The 21,548-nt window shown below is 41.8% G+C and overlaps 2 protein-coding genes and 1 long non-coding RNA gene across 3 annotated transcripts in view; 2 read left to right on the top strand and 1 right to left on the bottom strand.

Moving 5' to 3' along the window:
• The window catches only part of LOC307171758 (5-hydroxytryptamine receptor 3A-like), a gene marked incomplete at its 3' end in the record, with an annotated part of 430,256 nt that overhangs the window by 218,099 nt on the left and 190,609 nt on the right, over positions 1 to 21,548 (top strand). The window lies entirely within an intron of this gene.
• LOC307160361 (5-hydroxytryptamine receptor 3A-like) overlaps positions 1 to 21,548 on the bottom strand; it is a 106,207-nt gene that overhangs the window by 58,392 nt on the left and 26,267 nt on the right. The gene's annotated exons all lie outside the window — the stretch shown is intronic.
• On the top strand, positions 7,592 to 11,505 carry LOC307160429. Its single transcript, XR_013821541.1, has 3 exons — positions 7,592 to 9,524; positions 9,608 to 9,703; positions 9,788 to 11,505. It is a non-coding gene; the product is annotated as an uncharacterized lncRNA (long non-coding RNA).

Here is a 21,548-nt window from a genome sequence, read left to right as displayed (position 1 = left end):
ATCTCAATGTTTGCATTACATTTACAGGAAGTGAAGAACTAGTTTCTCAGCAGCGGCGGAATTTTACTTTGCTCCGGTTAGTAGTACTGCGCCGGAAAGTAAACACAGAACAGAAGCGCACTACAGTCGGGACGTCTAGCTAGCTGTCAACATGGTGATTAGGTGTGCATTTCGCAATTGTACAAATAAACGAAATAATACGGCATCTCCAGCTGCTGTTGTCTCTACAGACATTTTTTCTCTTTCTGCCCTTTTAGCATCCATCTCGATTATTTCTTCGTCTGTGTATTCCTGCTCATACATGTACGGTTCGTTGAATAACACGCATTCCTCGTCTTCATCGTCTTCAAAGTCCGAAACATTGCCATGGCTTTCAAACGTGGCCATAGTCCTATGTCAGGTAGGGCTGAACGATACATCGAATTTTCATTGTCATCGCGATATGAACTCGCGCGATGAACACATAGCAACAGACAGCCTGACACGATGAATAATGCCTGGTTCAGATTACAAGATTTTTGTGTCTGTTATGATAGTCACGGAGTCAGATTACACGTTTTTGACTCCTAAAATCTTGTCGTGTTGTGGACAAGAAACATATAAAGACCTTATAATTCATAGCCCTGCACTGACACTTTTCAACCCTGAGCTACACACTATCGTTACAACTGATGCTTCTAATTACGGTCTGGGCGCCGTTCTCACACAAAGGCACCCAGACGGGTCTGAAAAGACTGTTGCTTTTGCATCACGCACCCTCACACAGGCTGAACGCAAGTACTCCACAATTGAGAAGGAAGCATTAGGTTGTGTGTGGGCAACGGAGAAATGGAGAACTTATCTGTGGGGGCGACGTTTTACTTTACGTACAGACCACAGCCCACTCACAAAGCTGCTCACTTCGAAGGGACAAGGGCGAGCAGGACATCGGATTGGTCGGTGGTCAGCTATGTTGATGGCTTTTGACTACGACATCCAGTACAAGCCTGGACGTGAAAATGTTACAGCTGATTGCTTGTCTCGCTTGCCATTACAGAGCAGTGACCCTGTGCTGGAGGATGACATGGAAGTGGTTGCACTAACGTCAACCCACACGGCCAAATCTGCTGATGATTTCAGAGCTGCAGGGGCTACCTGCCCAATATACAGTGAAGTACGTAACTTACTGATGACCAAATGGCCAAAATCCCCTAAGGGCCTAGGACCTGATCTGTTACCATACTACAAAATTCAATATGAACTTTCTCTTCAGGATGATTACTTGGTAAGAGGCACTCACAGACTTTTAATACCAGAATCTTTGCGTGGCCAGTTCATTGCATTGGCTCGCGATACTCATCAAGGCATTGTTAGAACCAAACAAAGACTCAGAGAGCTGTATTGGTGGCTGGGTATGGATGCCCAGGCTGTGACAGCCATCAAATCATGCATTATGTGTCAAACTCATGACAAGTCAGCAGTCGTTCGCACTCCGTCACTCCAGCCTGTACCTCTGCCAGATGGAGCATGGGAGAAACTCGCTATAGACATTGTGGGGCCCTTTGACAAAGCTCCGGCAGAATGTCGTTTTGCTGTAACTTTAGTGGACTACTTTAGTAAGTGGCCAGAGATTGCTTTCATGCCTCAGGTAACCTCTTCAGCGGTTATTCGATTTCTGTCAACTGTGTTCAGCCGTGAAGGTAACCCGAAGGAGCTGATCTCAGATCACGGCTCTCAATTCATGTCATGTGAGTTTGAAATGTTTATTCAAAACCGAGGAATCATGCATCAAACTTCATCTGTGTATTATCCTCGTGCCAACGGAGAGGTCGAACGTTTTAACCGTACTTTGAAGCACGCGTTGCTGACTGCTTCCCTGGAAGGCAAAGGTTGGAAAGAATTCACAAAGGAATTCTTACAAGCATACCGTGCTACACCTCATTCGACTACTCAGCGTTCACCTGCTGAATTGTTACATGCAAGGCTGATGCGCACTAAACTTCACATCTCAGGATTGCAGAATCGGCAGCATCTTCAGCAACCAGGTACGCAGAGCATTGTGGATCGAGTGAAACACATGCAGAAGAGCTCCAAGACATACACTGATCACAAGCGTGGTGCAACAGAAGTGTCATTCAAACAAGGATCTTTTGTTCGAGTGAAGCGACCAGGTATCCTTCCTAAGCTCCAATCTGCATTTTCCAAACCATTGAAAGTACTGCAAAAGATTGGTCCTTACACTTACAAACTGTCTGTTGGGCGTACTTGGAATGCTTCTTTCCTCACACCCTTCTCTAATGGGAAGGAGGAGAGTGGGATAAAGGAACTAGCTAACTTTTATTATGACTGTAAAATGCAAACTGCACCAGTGACTCAGCCGGGAAGACAGGTTAGAGTTAAACGAGCGCCAGTATGGGCTCGGGACTATGTTATGAACTAGAAGTGGTTCATTGATTCCAGGTGAATATTATTTTACATGGGGATGTAAGGTAACATATGCATATAGAGTGTTGTTCTGTAATGCATGTTGTGCAAGGGAAATTGTTTGAAAGGTGGGTACTGTTATGAAAAGTCATTGTAAAAAAAAAAGTTCATGTTTGAAAGGTGGGTACTGTTATGAAAAGTCATTGTAAAAAAAAAAAAAAAAAAAAAAACTTTGGTCACTGTTCATTCATAAGTGTATACTAGGTATAATTGTTAAAAGAGAGCGAGATGTGGTGTCACCACTTGTCCTGTGGGTGGCACTAGCAGATCTGAATGCATATGCATGTACCGTGGGGTGAAGAAGAGTGAGTCTGAGTAAAGGATGTTAAAAAGCTAGCTCTGTGTTGTTTGCGTTCTTACAAAGACATAACAACACAAAGTAATTCACAGACCTTACTTTTTTTTTGTTTAGTAATTTTGATTGTGAGATTTAACAGTGAACAAATAAGAGAGATAATGGAGGGCACCTTTCGTCAAAAAAACTGACAGATTTATTGCTTTATTGCCCTCAAAGCCACGCCCCTTTTGACTGTGGGAATTTAGCTCCTCCCACTTATGGGTTGTACGGACTTGTGTCACGCCTCCTTTGGGGTTGAACATCTGAAGCGTGGGAAAATTTCACCACGCACAGAAGTTCTAAACGATATAAACTTTTTAAGAAATGTACAATAAAGACAGTCACAATTGAGATCAGTGTTTTTTCATTTATTAAAGAAGACAGATGTGCATTCATCACTTTTAAAACATCAATGAAATAAGTTAAAATTGGATTTTCTCTAAAAGAGTTATTAAAAAATGAGTTAGTGTTATTTTAAGATGTTAAAACATTAAAACAAGTTTTTTCATTAACAAAAACATAATTTTTTTAAAAATGTTAAAACAAACAAATTAAATGTTAAAATTCCATTTTTCTCTAAAAAGAGTTATTAAAAATGAGTTAGTGTTATTTTAAGATGTTAAAAGATTAAAACAAGTTAACAGTTTTACAAAAACATCATTTTTAAAAAATTGTAAGGATTTAACTTTCACACAGTATTTGTAAAACTTTTACATAAAACACAAACATTGTTAAAAAAGCCTTGCGTTTTTACATACCCAGTTGTTAAAAAACTCAAGAGTTTAAAAGATATACAAGTGTTTCCTTGTGCTGGAGCAGTGTAAAAGAACATCCACTCACTCCGGAGGTCTGAGAGGAGTGACAGGGTGTGAAGGTTGGAGAGAAACAGACACAGACTCCGCCCCTACCCCCGCCCACAACAGCTGTCACCGTGGGAAAACCCCACACCCCCTTCAAGCTCAGCTTCAGCTCCCAAATAGAAAAAGCGACTGGTCACTTCAGAGTCCAAGTTGGAAATGACCAGTGAAACAGTGTGTAATGGGTGAAAGAGACCACACCCCCTAACACACCCCCCTCAAAGCTGAGAGGTCAATTTCGATTTAAGGACATCCCTAAAAATGACATCACTCATGGGGGAATTCCCCCTCCCTCCCTGGGGTGAGAGTTGAAGTTTAAGAGTTGATTTTATTCTTTTATAAAACTATTCCATGGGGAATATTTCACACACACATACACACACACACACACACACACACACACACACACACACACATCTGGCGTCACAATGTCTACAAAGGTGTTATGCCTCATATGATATCATCCTGCATATTTAAATTTTTCTCTTTTGACGGATTTGTGTGAGTTAGTTTATTACAGAGCTTATTTGGAGAGATACGGTCAGATTCAACAAATGGTTTTCTACTCGTCCAATCAGACATCAAAAACCCTACCACATGTAGAGATCAAGGCTTTCTTTGAAAATGAAGAGGGAAAAAAGTTTTTTTTTTTTTTTAAAAACGCTTCGTGGAAGCTTTAAAACAAAAAACACTATTTCATTCACGTACCAATCCACCGAAGGAGAAAGAATATCGAATCTTGAGCCCTAGCCTGCAATGTCTGGAAATCATCGTATTGGACCAGAAGGAGACGAAGTTTCATCGGATCAGTATTTTGATTCTGAATTAGCACAAATTCTGAACGATCTATGTGAGTGTTTTTATTTATTTTAGATATCTTAATAAATGTTTTTTTAATTCCCCAGATGAGACATCATTCCCACAGGGTGTATCCCCGAATGATTTTTTACAGGGTAAGGAATATATTTTGTTATGTCTTCTAATTATCTTTTAAACAAAATGTTATTTTTAAACAGACATACCTATTTCAGAGAACACCATCTAGTCTATAGATCACACCTACTCTTCCCCCCAATCAGTGGTGATTGGCCCTTCAAACCCCGGGGCTGATGACACATACTCTGATGTTTCGCCTTGGTCGATCCCTAGTAGAGAAGACCTTAGTAGCCCGGATATGGCGAGTGGATAATGCCACGGATAACTTACCGAAGTCTACAATCGTGTACTTTTACGTGACAGAAGGGGTACGCCGCACCACAGACGGGTGAAACCAACGCGTGACTCCAACGTCGCATCACAGCACGTCGCACCACTGACGCGTGACTCCAACGTCTCACCACAGCATGTCGCATCACAGACGCGTGACACCAACGTCTCACCACAGCATGACTCAAAATAATAGATAAAATAATATCTATTTCCCCCCCTAGCTTTTCTTATCTTTCCTTTGTTATCTTTCTAATCAATCATTCTTTTCTTGTATTCTGATGACATTGAAAATATCATTGATACAAATTTTGTATTGTATACAAAGTTGTGTATGTCATTAATGTCATCTCTGAATGGTTTACGAACATTTTTTTTTTTTTTTTAAATAATTCACTCACTTTCTATAGTGGATATGAGGGCTATGCAAATTATACACCATCAAAGTCACAACTTTTTGCAAAATTATTAACAACAACTTTAAAGTTGAACAGATAAATTCGTTAATTGTAATCTATAAACATAATATTCTGGAATGTCTATTCTCAGTCTGAGTTTTTACTTTTGAAGGTGGTAATAATTTTAATTTACACAGTTGACCATAATGGGCGAATACACAAAATGAAACTATTCACGATATTGTTTACAGGAGAAGGTGACAAGAAAGTATTTTAATAGCCTATTATTTTCAAGAAATCAACAATGAAAAAATAAGACAGGGAAATAGTCGTTTAGTCACAAAATGCTAAACAATGTAGGTTCATGGTCAAATGTTCAAGACTAGGGCTGTCAGTGTCGACTATTTATTTAGGCTATATATTTTTTGGTCATAAAGATAGATCTGAAGTGAACAATAGCCTTTAGTATGACTTAAATACATAATTACAAATGAGGCAATATAATTGGTTCAAATAAAGTAGGGTATTAAAAGTAATTAATTATTTTATTTTATTTAACAACACTATTAAAATGCATGAAGAAATATATAAACAATGAACATATGTATGTTATGTACAAATGCCAACAGAGGGCGCAAGAGGATAACTGACGATAATTGTTACACTTTACATCAAGAGCAGTACTACGGTGACGCATAGCTGCTGCCACATACATATTATTGTTTCCCCTCAATTATGTTGTAATAACGAGATCTTATGTCGTTTTAACGTCATCTTTTCTCGTAATAACGTGATCTTATGTCGTTAAAACGACATATTTTTCTCGTAATAACGAGATGTCACGACATCTTTTTTTTTTTGCCTTTATAATCCACATAAAATTGACAGCCTATCCTTTTTCACACTTCTACGTTCAAAAAGCTTATGAAAATAGTAACAGCCCCCAATCAGGCAAAATAAATCAATGAGGCCCTTTTTAAAAATATATTTTATATAGGCCTATAAGTTTTTTTTATATAATATATTAATTATATATAGCCTAAGATTTATTTTTGTTAATAGGCTATATCTTCATTACCTATAGATAATTAAACAAAAAGTAGTCAAAACACATCTAACAGAACATAGCCTAAGTTGTTTATTTTTTACAACATTGTGTTCTTATTTTGTTTAATTAACGAAATGTCAATCTTCATCTTTATAACAGAAGATACAATACAAAAATCTTCAAGATACAGCCATATACAATCTTCACATGTATAACGGATTGTAACCTTATAAACAGTCCTTTGTGTGGTGGAATAAGCAATGCTATATAGAAATGTTACCGGTATAATTTAAACTTTATTTTATTATTTTATTTGTTCATGAACTAATTATGCTAACTCAACTAATTTAATGTAAAGAGCTTGATAAAATTACTAATTAAATAATGTCAAATATTAAATGTAGGCTATTGATTAGAGTTGCCATAGACTAAAGGATTTTTCTAGACTAGTAGTAATTTATTTAAGCAGTTAGGACTAATCACACGTTTATATTCAATCCTTAGTGTATATACGCTATATTCCGTGCTCAAGGGCATAAAACTTGCTGCAAAGCACCGGCAAAAGTAGGCTAATAAATGCGCCTTTCATACGGACAGGATCACATAATCAGATGGTAGCCTACCGTATTTGCTTTCGATTGGATTTTTTTTCGTTGGTGGACATTTTTATTTTATTTATAAACTTTATATAGATAGTTATATTTCTCATGTCTGTGAGGCTAACTGTTTTTCGGTTCATTTTTTAGATGCGCTCCAATTCACAGAGATCAAGAAAGCGCGTTCGTTTTCTTTTATTTTACAAAAGCACAACGTTTTCTTGTTGTTGAGAGTTTACACAAATAAAGTTGCGACTGATGTATTATTCTTTTCTGTATGACCAGAAATGGAGTATTTAAGTTGTTTCCACTGTTGATAGGAAAATGCGAGTGATCGCACCGGCGCGTCCATGTGTGCCATGCAGTGCGCGCTCCACACTCCGCACAAACACTCGGATATGCGCTTAATAATAGCGAACATTTATCTAGGTTAACGTTAGAGCGAGCGGCCATGCCAGACTGATAAGTCCTTCATGTTTAACAAATCAAATTCTGTTGCATTTTATTGCGCCAGTTTGAAAAGGGTGGCTGAAACACTCTACAGATAAACGCCCAATGCTGTTTTTTTTTTTCTTTAAACAAATTCGTTTAGTCTTTAAAATAAATATTGTTTGTGGGCTAATTAATGCCACAATAATTTGTTTATTTTATTGGCTACTTTTATTTTTCATTTTTGTTTTGCATTGAATACCATTTAAAGGATTTGCTGTGCACCGCAATGCCATCCTCCCATAGAAAGAAACGTTAAGAGCCACCTCTATTTTCTTTATAATAAAGGGTTTCTATCGGAAAACGCTTAACGTATAATTAAATGCATTGCGTTCATATTCTGGGCTCATCTGCTTTTCTGTAGGATAGTATGGTTTATTAATAAGGTGTGTGCAGCATTTGATCTTTATCACTGAAGTAGCCTATTAAGCCACATTAAGCTTTTTCTTTATGCTTAGCCTAATATGCAATTAAACCTATTTTTTACAGTCTATGAATTAAACACAATGTTCGTATTCTGGGCTCATCTGCTATTAATAAGGTGTGTACAGAATTTGATCTTTTAACATGAATGTCCGTTGGGGGCTGCTATTTCTTCAGCTTTTTGAACGTATGATAAAGACATGATTGGCTATCAATTTTATGTGGATAAAGGCATATTTTGTACATGACTACACACGTCCTTATAAGGCCAAGAAAATGTGTCGTTTTAATGAAATAAGATCTCGTTATTACGAGAAAAATATGTCGTTAAAACGACATAAGATCTCGTTATTACGACATAATTGAGTGGAAAAAATTATATGTATGTCACGTGGCAGCAATGCGTCACCGTAGTTTTTCATAAACTTCGATTTAAGAATAAAGAATTTTCCAAGCAAAATGATTAAGTCGACTATATATTGTACAGAGAAATTTGAGTCAGAAAAGTAAAAGAAGATATCAAAATTAGATAAATGTAGGCTATGTTTGAGCCAAGTTGTTGAAACGTTGTTGCCATTAATGAAACATTGTAGGCTATAGCCTATCATTCCACAGAGAAGACCTGTGAGCAATTATAGAATAAATGGTCTAACGTTTCCGTTTCCATAAAGCAAAAGCTGCATTTTTCGTCTACGGTAGGCTATAAATTTAGAGATAATCTTGTTACAGGGGTAATAAATTATATTTCGTTTAATTTGTTTGTAATTAAAAATGTATGTGGGTTACTCCATGCTCTATTCAAATTAATATTTTCATACAAAGGGGACCATTTGTATCTGGAGGCAGGGATAGATTTTGCAAATAAAAGATTTTTATTACTTTGTTGTTAACTTTTCTGTCTAGAAAAGATAGACCATTTATTGAAACACTGCTGTAGAAAGACCAACAAGTTAGAGCCTGTTTATGGAATATTCGCTTCTTTTTTTTATTAAATCCAAGCAATTGGGTGATGACAAATTTAAAATTAAGAGGCTTTAATATTAAACAAAAATTCACTTTAAAGAAAAGCTTCCTACAAAACAAAACAAAAATCATGTCTCCCGATATAGCCTATTGCAAATCCAATCTTACTCATGCTATTCACTTTTCGTTATCAACATCGGAAAAATAACATTAGATTGGGACGTACGTGTGTATCAGGCGTCTTATTAGGCGACGTACTGAGGGACGACGTGTGTATCAGGCGTCTTATTAGGCGACGTACTGAGGGACGACGTGTTTATCAGGCGTCTTATTAAGCGACGTGCCTGGTTCAGACGTTATGATTTTTTATACATTTCTCACGTACGCCGTCGCCACGTCGCCGTAAGGTATACGTTACTACTGTGACGCCGCCGTGACGTCGCCGCCGGTCTGTCGTCTGACGTCTCTATCAATCCCATTCAAAAATAGACACGGACTGACGGCGACGGAAGGGTAGACTGCTCCTTCGCCTTCTTCAGGGTAGACTTAGAAAAGGCATTATCCGCTCGCCATACCCGGAGAGCGTCGAAGTCTCACCTACAGTCGAAGAGGATTCTTCTTCCCCTTCGACCCTGTCTTTGCCTTCGACAACCACCGGTACAGCTAACATCATTGGCGGTTCACGCAGAGGGGTAAAACGACTCCGGGAAATTTATGGAGAAGAATTAATCTATCCAGATAGAGGTAAGGAAAAAGAAAACTATTTTTGTCTAATCATAATATTTTTTATTCGTTGAATTTTTAAAATAACATAATATTGTTTTTAGAAGAAAACAGTGAACAGCCTGTTTCTTCCTCAACCAATTGTAAGAAACGATTCGAGAAATATTCTCATCAGACTCCGACTTCTTCGGGAGAAGACGGTAAGATATATTTCTTATTCCATTATATTTTATCTATATTAGATAAGTCGTATAATAAATTATTATGTTTTTATGCTCTAGAAGAAATCTCAGACGAAAGAGGGGCAGAGGCATTTTTCGAATCTCAGGCCTCGGTTCTGAACAGCATAAATTCGGAACCGAACTCATCAGATACCAGTGATGAAGATGAACGGAGGTTTAGCCCTCTCTTCCGTGTGGGAGACCTTCGTGGTCGGAGTTATGCCACTCTACGTACGGCAAACAGAAACTTCCAATGTGTTCTGGAAATCGGTGCACTACCTCTCACTTACCACCAGACAGCGGATATAGTTTCAGGAGCCCAGAGCGGTATTGTGGAGCTTCTACATAGACTCATTGATGCACAGAATCAGTACACCGTCGATTTAAGGAGTGCGGTGAAATTTTTTGGTATTTGTCAAGACCGTTTCTTGGAAGAAAACAGACAATTACGAAATGAGGTGATATCACTTCAGCAACACATTTCCGAGGTGAGGAATGATCACTCATTGCTGATTACTGTCCTGTCTTTAATCTCTGAAAGATTAAATATTATCCAGAGACAATCGAGGGATGCATAAGATGATGATTGACTAGTTTTTTTTAAAAATTCATTTTCACTGTTTTTGTTTTAAATTCGGTTGTCTGTTATTGTTTTTTATTCATGTTTGGGTGTTATTGTTTTTAAAATCATTTTTTCTGTTATTGTTTTTTATCTAGATGTGTGTATATTTAGTTTTTTACTGACAGCCTACATTTTATAATGAATACCTATTAGCAACATTGTGGTCTATATTTGATGGTACGCTTCTGTTTCTTCTGTGTCTACCGACTCAGAGTGTGATGAAATAACTCGCTCAAGATCAAGACCTAGGTCTGAGAATAACGAGAGACTCAGTCTTTTAATACGTGAACAGTTAAGAGGTCTAAATAGTACTGATTTGTCTAATATGGAAAGATTGGATAATATTATAATCGACCAGCATGGCTGGATAGAGCCGGTCGTGGATGATGGAGATGAGAGTGGGGGCCTATGAGAGTGGGGGGGGGGGGATTTCACAATAAGACCCCGACCGCGTTTTAATGGTGTACAAAGATCGTTAGATCTCAGACAAATACAGACATGCGATTTTGTAGAATATAATTCACGCCTCCATAATATTCTAAACGAGGTGGTAGACTTTTCACAACAGCTAGCTGGCCAGACAGGGTTCATAAACATAGCTCTTACCGGAGAAAGTTTGCCAGGGTCGGTAAATACAGTATTAACACCTGATAACAACCACGACCCCTCATTATTCATAAATCAAATTGAGCAAGTTGCTCAGAGTAATAGTGATGTGGGCCGGTGATTCGACCTTAACATTACAAATCTCAATTAGCCTTTCGCCGAGCCCCGCCCCCCTTAGTTACTGTTGCTATGTCCGACAAACAAATGGTCAAACACGACCAGCGCGACTCATTGCCATGACGGGAAGAGGTATACCCGTGCGTGTCAGTGACCTTTTTTGGAGCAATACCTCCGTGATATCCTCCAGATCGAGGCAAAAGGGGTTACAGAGTGCAGTGGAGGGATGTATTCAAAATATAAAAATACGCAATGAAGGAGCGTACTATCTACTATCTACGTCTTTATCGAGGCTAATGCTTACCGGTGTTCATACACATCATGTGTGATATGACAAAGAACAAGGTAACAAGTGTTTAAAAGCATTGAAAGACACTCACTGTTGTGTTTTTGTGTGAAAGAAAAAACTGTCTCTGAAAATAAAAGTGCTGTCAGCAATAATTTCTTATGTGTGCTTTTTCGCATAACACTGACTAAAATTTCAAAACACATGGGAGTTAACGTTATATTCTCGATGCTGTAGTTTATTTTATCAGTCACAGTATATCATTAATCAAGTTTAATTTGACTTTTCAACTACAATTAGGCAGGGTGAACTGAAAGCTTTTACAATATTTTAGCTAACGTTATAACGTTATATCGTTGACAAACGTATGTGGTGCATTTTCTTCCAAAAATGATTTTCTTTCTCAAATTCATGCTTCAAGTTGACAAAGCACAATAAACGAAATCACACAATAACTGTTTAACCAGACATAGCCTTAATTTGCATCTAAATAACTTTCATTGATTGTCTTTCATAATGCACTTACCATAATATGTATTAGGGGGGCAACGGATCACAAAAATAGCGGTTGAGACCATAATATTTATTAGTGGGGCAACGGATCATAACACTCGCGGTTCAGACAATATTATGTTTATTGAGTTACAGATAGGATAGTTTTTCAGATCAGAAAAACAAACAAAAAAACCTTTAAGTAGCCATCGATACCACAGCCAGCAGACGTATTTACAAACGCCGTGGGCGCACGCTTCACCATCTTGCTTGGAGTCAATGTTTGTCGGACCTGCTCACATAGTAACGGTTGCTATGATGTGTGATTGGACAATGGCCGTTTTGGGGGAGGGGCCGGCAAAAGGTCAATTGTGCGAGATAAAACGGGGGGCGGGCAAAGGAAGATTAGTGATGTAGCTATCAGCGAGAGTATCAGTCGGAATGAAATACATTTATTTAGCCCAATTAATATCGATAATGAAATGTGTTTGAGTTACTGTCTAGCATATTTCCTCAATCCAAAATTGACAGATCAAGAGTTACACACACCTGCGATGAAGATTCACACAGGATGCGGTTTTAAGACAGACGAGGAGATAGGTCTCCACAATTTGTCTGTTTTCGAAAATAAATTAGGCATAAAAATTGCAGTTGTTTTTAGGGACTGTTGTGGGAAGCTGGTGGTATACAAAAACACAGATGAATTACACCCAAAGACAGTCCATCTATTTCTGCACGATGGGCATTTTCATCTAATAAAAAATTTAACTGGGTTTATAGGAACTTCGTACGTGTGTGACCATTGCTTTAGGGGGTATAAAGACAGAAAAACACACGAATGTCAGTTTGTTTGCAAAATATGCATGACATCCGAATGTCGCTCGTATATGAGCAGAACAAGACAGTGTGCAGAATGTCTGAGATTCTGTAAAAACAACTTCTGTTACGAATCACATAAAAAATCACAAACCCCCGGCGAAAGATCTCAGTGTAAATCTGTGCGATTTTGCTCAAAATGCCATGCCGTTTATAGAACGTCACCTGATGGTGAAAAACTAAAACCTCACAAATGCTCTCCAGAGTATTGTGTACATTGTGGCGAGATTTTGGCAAGTGAAGGTGATCATGAATGTTACATTCAGCCTCTAAAACCTGAACCAAATGACGAGAAATACATTTATTATGATTTTGAAACATTCGTTCAAGATGGAAGACATATAGCGAATTATGTTTGCTCCATCACTCATGGAGGAGAGACGTTTGAAGCCGGAGGGATAGACTGTGTGTCACGTCTGATTAAACACTTCAGACGCCCAAAATATAGAGGATACACATTTATCGGGCATAACTCGTCAGGGTTTGATAACTATTTAGTTATTAATTATCTTGTTGAGGAGGGTTTAACTCCAAAAATTATTATGCAGGGTTGTAGAATTCTACACATGTATGATAGTGTGTTTAAGCAACGGTTCATTGATTCGTGGCAATTTATCCCCTTTAAACTTGCAAAAATACCCGCAGCCCTTAACCCTCTGGGGTCTAAGGTTTTTTGGGGGTCCTTGAGATGTTCTGACATGCCCTGACATTTGTGCTTTTTTCAGTTGCTTATAAACATATTAATGGCAAAAAAAAAATTACACACTATTTAGCACAAACAGGGCTACCATAATATGTGAGCAACAATAATGTACATGTCTGCATTTTTGAGAGAATAATGTTTATGCATGGTTATTGAAAAAACTAAAAACTAAAGTTTCTGAAAAAAGGCCATAAAACACATTCTAAATATGTGCCAATAAGACTTTTGTCTAATGGATGTCATCACCTAGTGTTTTTTCTTCAAAATGATGTGAAAATCACCCTGCCTTATCATTCACATAACACAATACATTGATTTGAATTTTGCAAAGCACTTTCTGTTTGGAAAGGCAATATGCGGAGTGGGCAGCAACGATCATGCATATTTAGTGGTTCACACCTTAGGAGACAATGGGGCCCGCATACTTAATGAGCCATTCATTCAGGTGAGTCACTGAGCCACAAGAATGCAAGAGCAACAGTTGGAAGCATCTCAATTCTTTTTTATTTTTCCACAAATTGTGCTTGCAAATTGGCCTATAATATCCAAGGAAAACATGTCTAGTAATTGTGCAGTTAATTCTCATACTGTATTTTCAGTTTTGGAATATTTATCCTCTCCCCAAATTTGTCACTAATAAAACACAATAAAAAATATTTAAAGAAAAGGCTTATATTTACCTTTTAATAGTTTGTTTACATCTACCTTGTAAATATATATTTTTTTATTAAAAAGGTTACAATTACAACAACAATTCAAGTGTAATCTTTCTTTGTAAAAACTAAAGTATACATTTTATCATGCATATTTCAAAGTTAAGGATTTGATTGATTATTTGATTACTTTATTTTTGACAAAACATACTATATTTAACATGAGCAAATATTGGCAAACAAAAGCTTATTTGAGGTGGCAGATATTTTACAGTAAAAATGTATAATCTATCCAAAACTAATCAACGAAATGTTGTCTTTCATATGTCTGTAACATAGGTCTTTCATTTTTATTATAAGAAATATAAATGTTAATTTGCAGTTTAATACGTTGCTTATACAAATACATTTTATTTCAACATATTTCAGTCGATTTTTACTCAGTATAGCAATACAGTTTGCTAAAACCGAAACATTCATGCACAAACAGAAACGCCTGACTGTAACGTTGTTTTTATGAAATATTAGGGCATATAAATGTTAATTTTCAGTTTAATACGTTGCTTATACAAATAGCCTACATTTTATTTCAACATATTTCTGTCGATTTTTACTCAACTCAGTATAGCAATACAGTTTGCTAAAACATCATCATTCATTCACACAGAGACGCAATTTAAATTTAAACTGTCTTTTTGCGAGCTGTGATAAACAGCGCGCATCTCTGCGGCTGCCGTTCATTCATTCACAGAAACGCGATTAACTTGAGAAGGAAAAAAAAACTTACTTCATATTCGGATCCTCTCTCCTGCACTCTGAGGTAGATTTTCCATTATTATTATTACTCACAGCGCTGCCAGATGGTGTAAACACGTAGGTTACGATTAAACTTGTGTTTTCTCGAGCTGATATGGGGGTGTTCACAGGTTTGCTTGGATTGCCTCAGTAATTTGAGTTTGAATAGCACGCGCTCTCCGTGGGCGGAGTCACATTACATTTGAATTAGCTCTAATGAGCTCGACTGGAATCGCTCTCTTTTAATACAGATTTCACAAGATGAGAATATTTGTTTTTTATATAAATTACCTCATTTAAAATAAGATAATTCAAGCTTCATGCCTGTGTGTCTGTATACCTGTTTGACTGAGTATTCGCTGAGTTACAGTTCATTTTCGGACGCGTTTCAGAATGGTCTTCACTGACAGAGAGAAGGCAGAACTCGCATCACGTTTATTTTTCTTTATTTGGCAAAAAGCACAACACTTTGTTTTTATTGTGAGTATACACAAAAATAATACACATTTAACAGAATTGATTGATGTATGAAACTTGCTTGTAATATCAAAGTCCACAGAGCAAAATTAATTTCTTTTGAACTGAACTGAAAAAAAGCGAGCTGGTATCGCCGGCGATACCGTCGACCCCAGGGGGTTAACTTAGATGCACATGAGAAGGGGCCGAGCGTGTCAGATTTGACACGTGGTATACAGATGTATTGGGTGGCATCTTTGACTTCAAAAAGGAACTCGCTTTTTACTGTAGGAATGACGTAATTATTCTACGGGAGGCATGTATGAGATACAGAGTCGAATTTATAAATTTCACAAACATCGACCCATTCAAATCAATCACATTACCAGGTGTGTGTATGAAAACTTTCAAAATAAATTTTCTCTCCGCGACACGTTGGCTCTAACACACAGTCATATTAATCAACACAAGACATTTTCAAACGTATCTATCCAATGGCTTGAGTATGTCAAATTGAGTCAGAATGTGGAGATAGAACATGGTGAGCGTGCGGTACACTCTCAGAAATAGGGGTACAGAAGGAGTCCATTCTGAGGGTCAAAAAGGTACATATATGTCCCCAAGCATTAAAAGGTACAAATATATACCGTTTCTTTTAAAGGTTAAGGTACAATATCAAAAGACAGCCTCTGCTAAGTAATTTTATTTTATTTTTTGTAAAAAAAAAAAGTTTTTTTTTTAAAGGTTTTAATGATACCTTAATCATTTAAGGTAGATTTTAACTTATCACTATATTAGAGTAGCCTTGAAATAAAGGAAATAAAAGTTTTGTAAGTCAATTTACTGAAAATAAATCATTATAACACAGCAAAAACTCCAGTGTTAAATGAACTTTCCTGGGAGTTTATTTGGCTCCAGACTCAAGAGTGTTAAAGTGTTAAAATATGAGTGTTAAATTAACAATCAAGAGTGCTAAAGTTAATGAGCTAATTAAGTGATTCATTGAGTGATGATTGAGCAATATTGAAGACACCTGATGTTAACAAGCAGAATCACTGAAGGAGAAAATATATTTTTAAGACACCATTATGGTGATCAGTGTTTGCTTTAGTTGGGTCTTTTGACCCTTAAACTGTTAACATTAGCTTTTGTTTGGCTGTTGTATCTGAGTTATAATGGCTAGATGAACAAAGAGATAAGTTGATCAGGTGGTGTTGGTTTGGATGTTTTGACTTAATCATAATTTGACCTGAACTCATTTAAAGTCTAATCTCTGACTTAAATGTATATTGTTGATTACAGCATCACTGTGATTCCACAGCATAAGATCCAGAATTTTTTAAATAATCTAAAGGATTTCTTAAAAGTTGATCTGATAAAACAAATATTTCTTTTAGGTACACACAGACATCAAGAATCAGTGTATGAATCTCAACAATGGTGACAAACGTCTCGGTTACGTATGTAACCCTCGTTCCCTGAGTAGGGAACGGAGACGTTATGTCGGATGACGACGAATGGGGTTTCGCTTAGAAATCCTATCATCTTCGAGTATATAAAACGAGCCAATGGCAAAGAAATGCCATGGGTCTGCGGAATTTGCATAGCGTAACTCCACCATACGCAGGGGGTATATAAGGAAGTGCGCGAGCAACATGCAGTTTATGTCTTCGCTGAGGAGCCGAGACTGAACTCAGGCGTTCCAGCGGTACAGCGGAAGTGGCAGGGAGACGTAACGTCTCCGTTCCCTACTCAGGGAACATCCGTAACCGAGACGTTCCTTTTCGTTGTCATTCCGAGTTACGTCGGATGACGACGAATGGGGTTCCCAGTGTAATCACACCACCTCTCGACTGTCTTCCAGTGCCCTGCGTAAGTCTGAGCTCCCTGTCGTGCTTCTTATTAGACTAGCACGGACGAAGGAGTCCTACTTAACACAGGAATATCAAGGTACACTGGGAAGCATATCCAGTGGAAATATGCAATCATGCCCAACCCGAAGGGGGGGACTTAGAATACACATATGACCCCGAAGGGCTGCATACGGAATAACACTGGGGTGTCCAGCCGCAGGTGGAATATTTCAACCCCAGGGGTGGCAAGGTGGCTTGCCAAGGGAAAGACACATGCTCAAGAGGCTTATAGTGGAATACATATGTGGGGGTCACCCGGAGGGGAACCATGCACATGGAGGCACCTAGCCAGCCGGTGGCATAACTCGGGCGTTGACGTCGTCAGTGCTGGAGGAGACTCAGGGCTTATTAGGCTCACCTGAGGAGAATATCGCACGTATCCCGTCCATGGAGAGGAATGGCGAGCAAGCGAAGACACCTGAGCAGAATCTCTTCAACCGGCTAGTTGAAGCGAGTACATGAGAAGAAACTGGCTCCACTCGGAGATTGTAGAATCTCGCGAATGTATTAGGTGTCGCCCAGCCTGCAGCTCTGCAGATGTCTGTTAGCGAGGCGCCATGCGCTAGAGCCCAAGAGGATGCCACACTCCGGGTGGAGTGGGCCGTCACACCAAGGGGGCATGGTTGACCTTGCTGCTGGTATGCCAAAGCAATGGCATCCACTATCCAGTGAGACAACCTTTGCTTGGAGAGAGCCTTTCCCTTCAGCTTCCCACCATGACAGACAAAGAGCTGGTCTGAGGTCCTGAAACACTGCGTCCTGTCAACGTAAGCACGGAGTGCGCGTACTGGACAGAGCAGTGCCAAGGCTGGGTCTGCCTCCTCCAAAGGCAGCGCTTGCAGGTTCACCACCTGGTCTCGAAAGGGTGTGGTGGGAACCTTGGGCACATATCCAGGCCGGGGTCTCAGGATTACGTGAGAGTTAGCCGGCCCGAATTCCAGGCACGCTTCGTCAACCGAAAATGCCTGCTGGTCCCCTACCCTCTTGATGGAGGCCAATGCAACCAGGAGCGCTGTCTTCATTGACAGGAACTTAAGCTCCACTGATTGCAGAGGCTCAAAGGGAGCACTCTGCAGGGCAGTTAAAACCACTGAGAGGTCCCAAGAGGGTACGAGGGGAGGACGAGGAGGATTCAGTCTCCTGGCTCCCCTCAGGAACCTGACGATCAGGTCGTGCTTTCCTAAGGACTTACCATCAACTGCATCGTGATGTGCGGCAATGGCGGCAACATACACTTTCAGGATGGAGGAAGACAGCCTTCGCTCCAACCCTTCTTGCAGGAAGGAAAGCACGACACTGATGGGGCATTTCGTGGGTTCTAGATTTTTAGAAGAACACCAGTTGACGAAGAGGTTCCACTTCAACACATAGGCATGTCTCGTGGACAATGCTCTATGCTCACTGGGGGAAACGCATACTTGCGGAGGCCCCGCGGCCAGCTGTGCGCCAGTGCATCCGTGCCGAGCGTGCCCTCGGTCAGGGAATAAAACAGGGCGCAATGGGACGAGTCGTGGGAGGCAAACAGGTCTACCTGTGCGTCCCCGAACTGATCCCAAATCAGCTGAACCGTCTGGGGATGGAGTCGCCAATCTCCAGCGAGAGGCCGAAGCCGAGACAGCTCGTCGGCTGCCTGGTTCAGGTCTCCCGGGATATAAATGGCACGAAGCGACCTCAGATGCTTCTGACTCCATATGAGGAGGTGGCGGGCGAGTTGTGACATACGGCGGGAGCGCAGACCACCTTGACGGTTGATGTACGCTACAGTCGCGGTATTGTCCGATCGGACTAGTACGTGTTGACCCCTGAGCAACGCATGGAAGCGCTGCAGGGCAAGACGTACCGCCAACAACTCGAGGCAATTGACATGCCAAAGGCGCTGGGGTCCTGTCCAGGAGCCCGCGGCAGCATGTCCATTGCACATGGCGCCCCAACCCATGGTGGAGGCATCTGTTGATACAACAACATGCCTGGACACTCGTTCCAAGGGCACTCCGGCCCGAAGAAAACTGAGGTTCGACCACGGGGTGAAGGTCTGACGGCAGGCCGGAGTCACTGGGACTCGGAACGTGCCGTGATGCCATGCCCACCTCTGGACTCGATCGCAAAGCCAAAGCTGAAGTGGTCTAATATGAAGCAACCCGAGCGGCGTGACTGCGGCTGCGGATGCCATATGCCCCAGGAGCCTCTGAAACAGTTTCAGTGGAACCACACTCTTGCCTTCGAACTGATGAAGGCAAGTAAGCAGTGACTGCGCGCGCTCGCTCGTAAGCTGCGCGCACATGGCGACCGAGTCGATTTCCATACCGAGAAAAGAGATCCTCTGCACTGGGCAGAGTTTGCTCTTCTCCCAGTTGACCCGAAGGCCCAGACAAGCTAGGTGCCGGAGCACTAGGTCCCTGTGTTCGCAAACCTGGTCTCGAGAGTGAGCTAGGATCAGCCAGTCGTCGAGATAGTTCAGGATGCGAACCCCGTGTTCCCGAAGGGGAACCAGGGCTGCCTCGACGACCTTCGTGAAGACGCGAGGAGACAGGGCTAGCCCGAAAGGGAGAACCGCGTACTGGTATGCCTGCCCCTCGAAAGAAAACCGTAGAAACGGTCTGTGTCGAGGAAGAATGGAGACATGGAAGTAGGCGTCCTTCAGGTCGATCGCTGCAAACCAATCCTGCGGCCGTATGCACTCGAAAATGCGTTTGGCCGTGAGCATCTTGAACGGCATCCTGTGAAGGGAGCGGTTCAAGACGCGCAAGTCGAGGATTGGTCGTAACCCACTGGATTTCTTCGGTACAATGAAGTAGGGGCTGTAGAAGCCGGACCTCATTTCGGCTGGAGGGACAGTCTCGATCGCACCTTTCGCCAGTAAGGTAGCGACCTCCGCTCTCATAACCGGGGCATTGCCACCGACCATAGTGAAGCGGACTCCCCTGAAGCGGGGAGGAGACCGCGCGAACTGAATCGCGTAGCCGAGCCTGATGGTCCTCGCGACCCAGCGGGACAGCCTGGGAAGCTCTAACCAGGCTTCCAGGAACTGTACCAGCGGGGTCATACGGACCACAGACGTACCCTTGGTGGTGCAGCGAGGCGGAATGACCGGCCCAGGCGTGGGTGGCATAGCGGCCCGGTGCGGGGACACGGTCATTAGCCGCGTCCTGCCAGAGGAGGCCAGGGGAGGACCAGCTGGGGCGTGCTCTGGCAGGGGACTGGCGACAGAGGGGGACGAGAGTGGCGAGGCTCGTGAGCGGCGCGCACTGTCATCCGGACACTCTGTGTGCTCAGAGATGGGGAAGTGAGTTCTTTCTTTAACCACATTAGGGTGCTGCCCGTCGTGGGACGAGCAGCGGGGTGGGGAAAACCAAGGATTCTCCCCCGGCCCTCCACCGGGGGAAGGAGCGGCCCTGCTACCGGCTCCTGAAAAGAACTCTGCGCCATCTCTGAGCAGCCCGTCTCAGGAGCGCCGCTTGGCCTGGCGTTTAGCGGGGCACGGGGCGGGAGAGGGCTGTGGCGCCTTCCTACGGCGTCCTTCACGACGCGACCCGGATGGAGGCTGCTGCTGGGGCCGTGCGGGAGGGGCGGGAGCCTTAGAAGGGCGCCCTTGGCGGCGAGCAGACTGAGGCACCTGTGCCGACGGCTGGGTGGAGGCAGCAGCTGGCCGTCGGGGCAGGACGCGTCTGAGAGCCTCAGTCTGCTTCTGGGCGGTCGAGAACTGCTGGGCAAAGTCCTCAACCGCCCCGCCGAAGAGGCCAGCCTGGGATATGGGAGTGTTGAGGAACCGGGTCCGCTCGGCCTCACGCATATTAGCCAGGTTGAGCCACAGATGTCTCTCCTGGACCACACAAGTGGACATCACCTGACCCAGGGAGCGTGCGGTCACCTTCGTCGCTCGGAGAGCAAGGTTGGTGGCGGCACGCAGCTCATCAAAGAGCCCTGGGTCAGTCCTCCCCTCGTGCATGTCATGCCTGGTAGACCTGGAGTGTCGCCATGGCATGCAGTGAGGAGGCTGCCAGCCCCGCAGCTCTATAGGCCTTCGCCACAAGGGTGGAAGAGAACCTACAGGCTTTGGAGGGGTGCTTTGGGTCGCCACGGGATGAAGCACTCTGAGGACACAGTTGCATCGAAACAGAGCGTTCAACCTGGGGAACCCCAGTGTACCCTTTGGCGGCCACCTGATCGAGAGGAGGCAGGGCGGAGGAGGTCGCCGAGCGATCACGAGAAGACAATGGTGCCTTCCAGGACCTCGTGACCTCCTCCTGCACATCGAAAGCAAAGAAAGGCATTGGGGACGCGCGCTGACGAGGATCAGCGGCGGCA

The sequence above is a fragment of the Squalius cephalus genome (genome assembly GCF_949319135.1).
Source record: "Squalius cephalus genome assembly, chromosome: 1".
Taxonomy (NCBI): domain Eukaryota; kingdom Metazoa; phylum Chordata; class Actinopteri; order Cypriniformes; family Leuciscidae; genus Squalius; species Squalius cephalus.
Note: the sequence above shows the minus strand (reverse complement) of the source record. Positions and strands in the feature narration are given on the sequence as shown.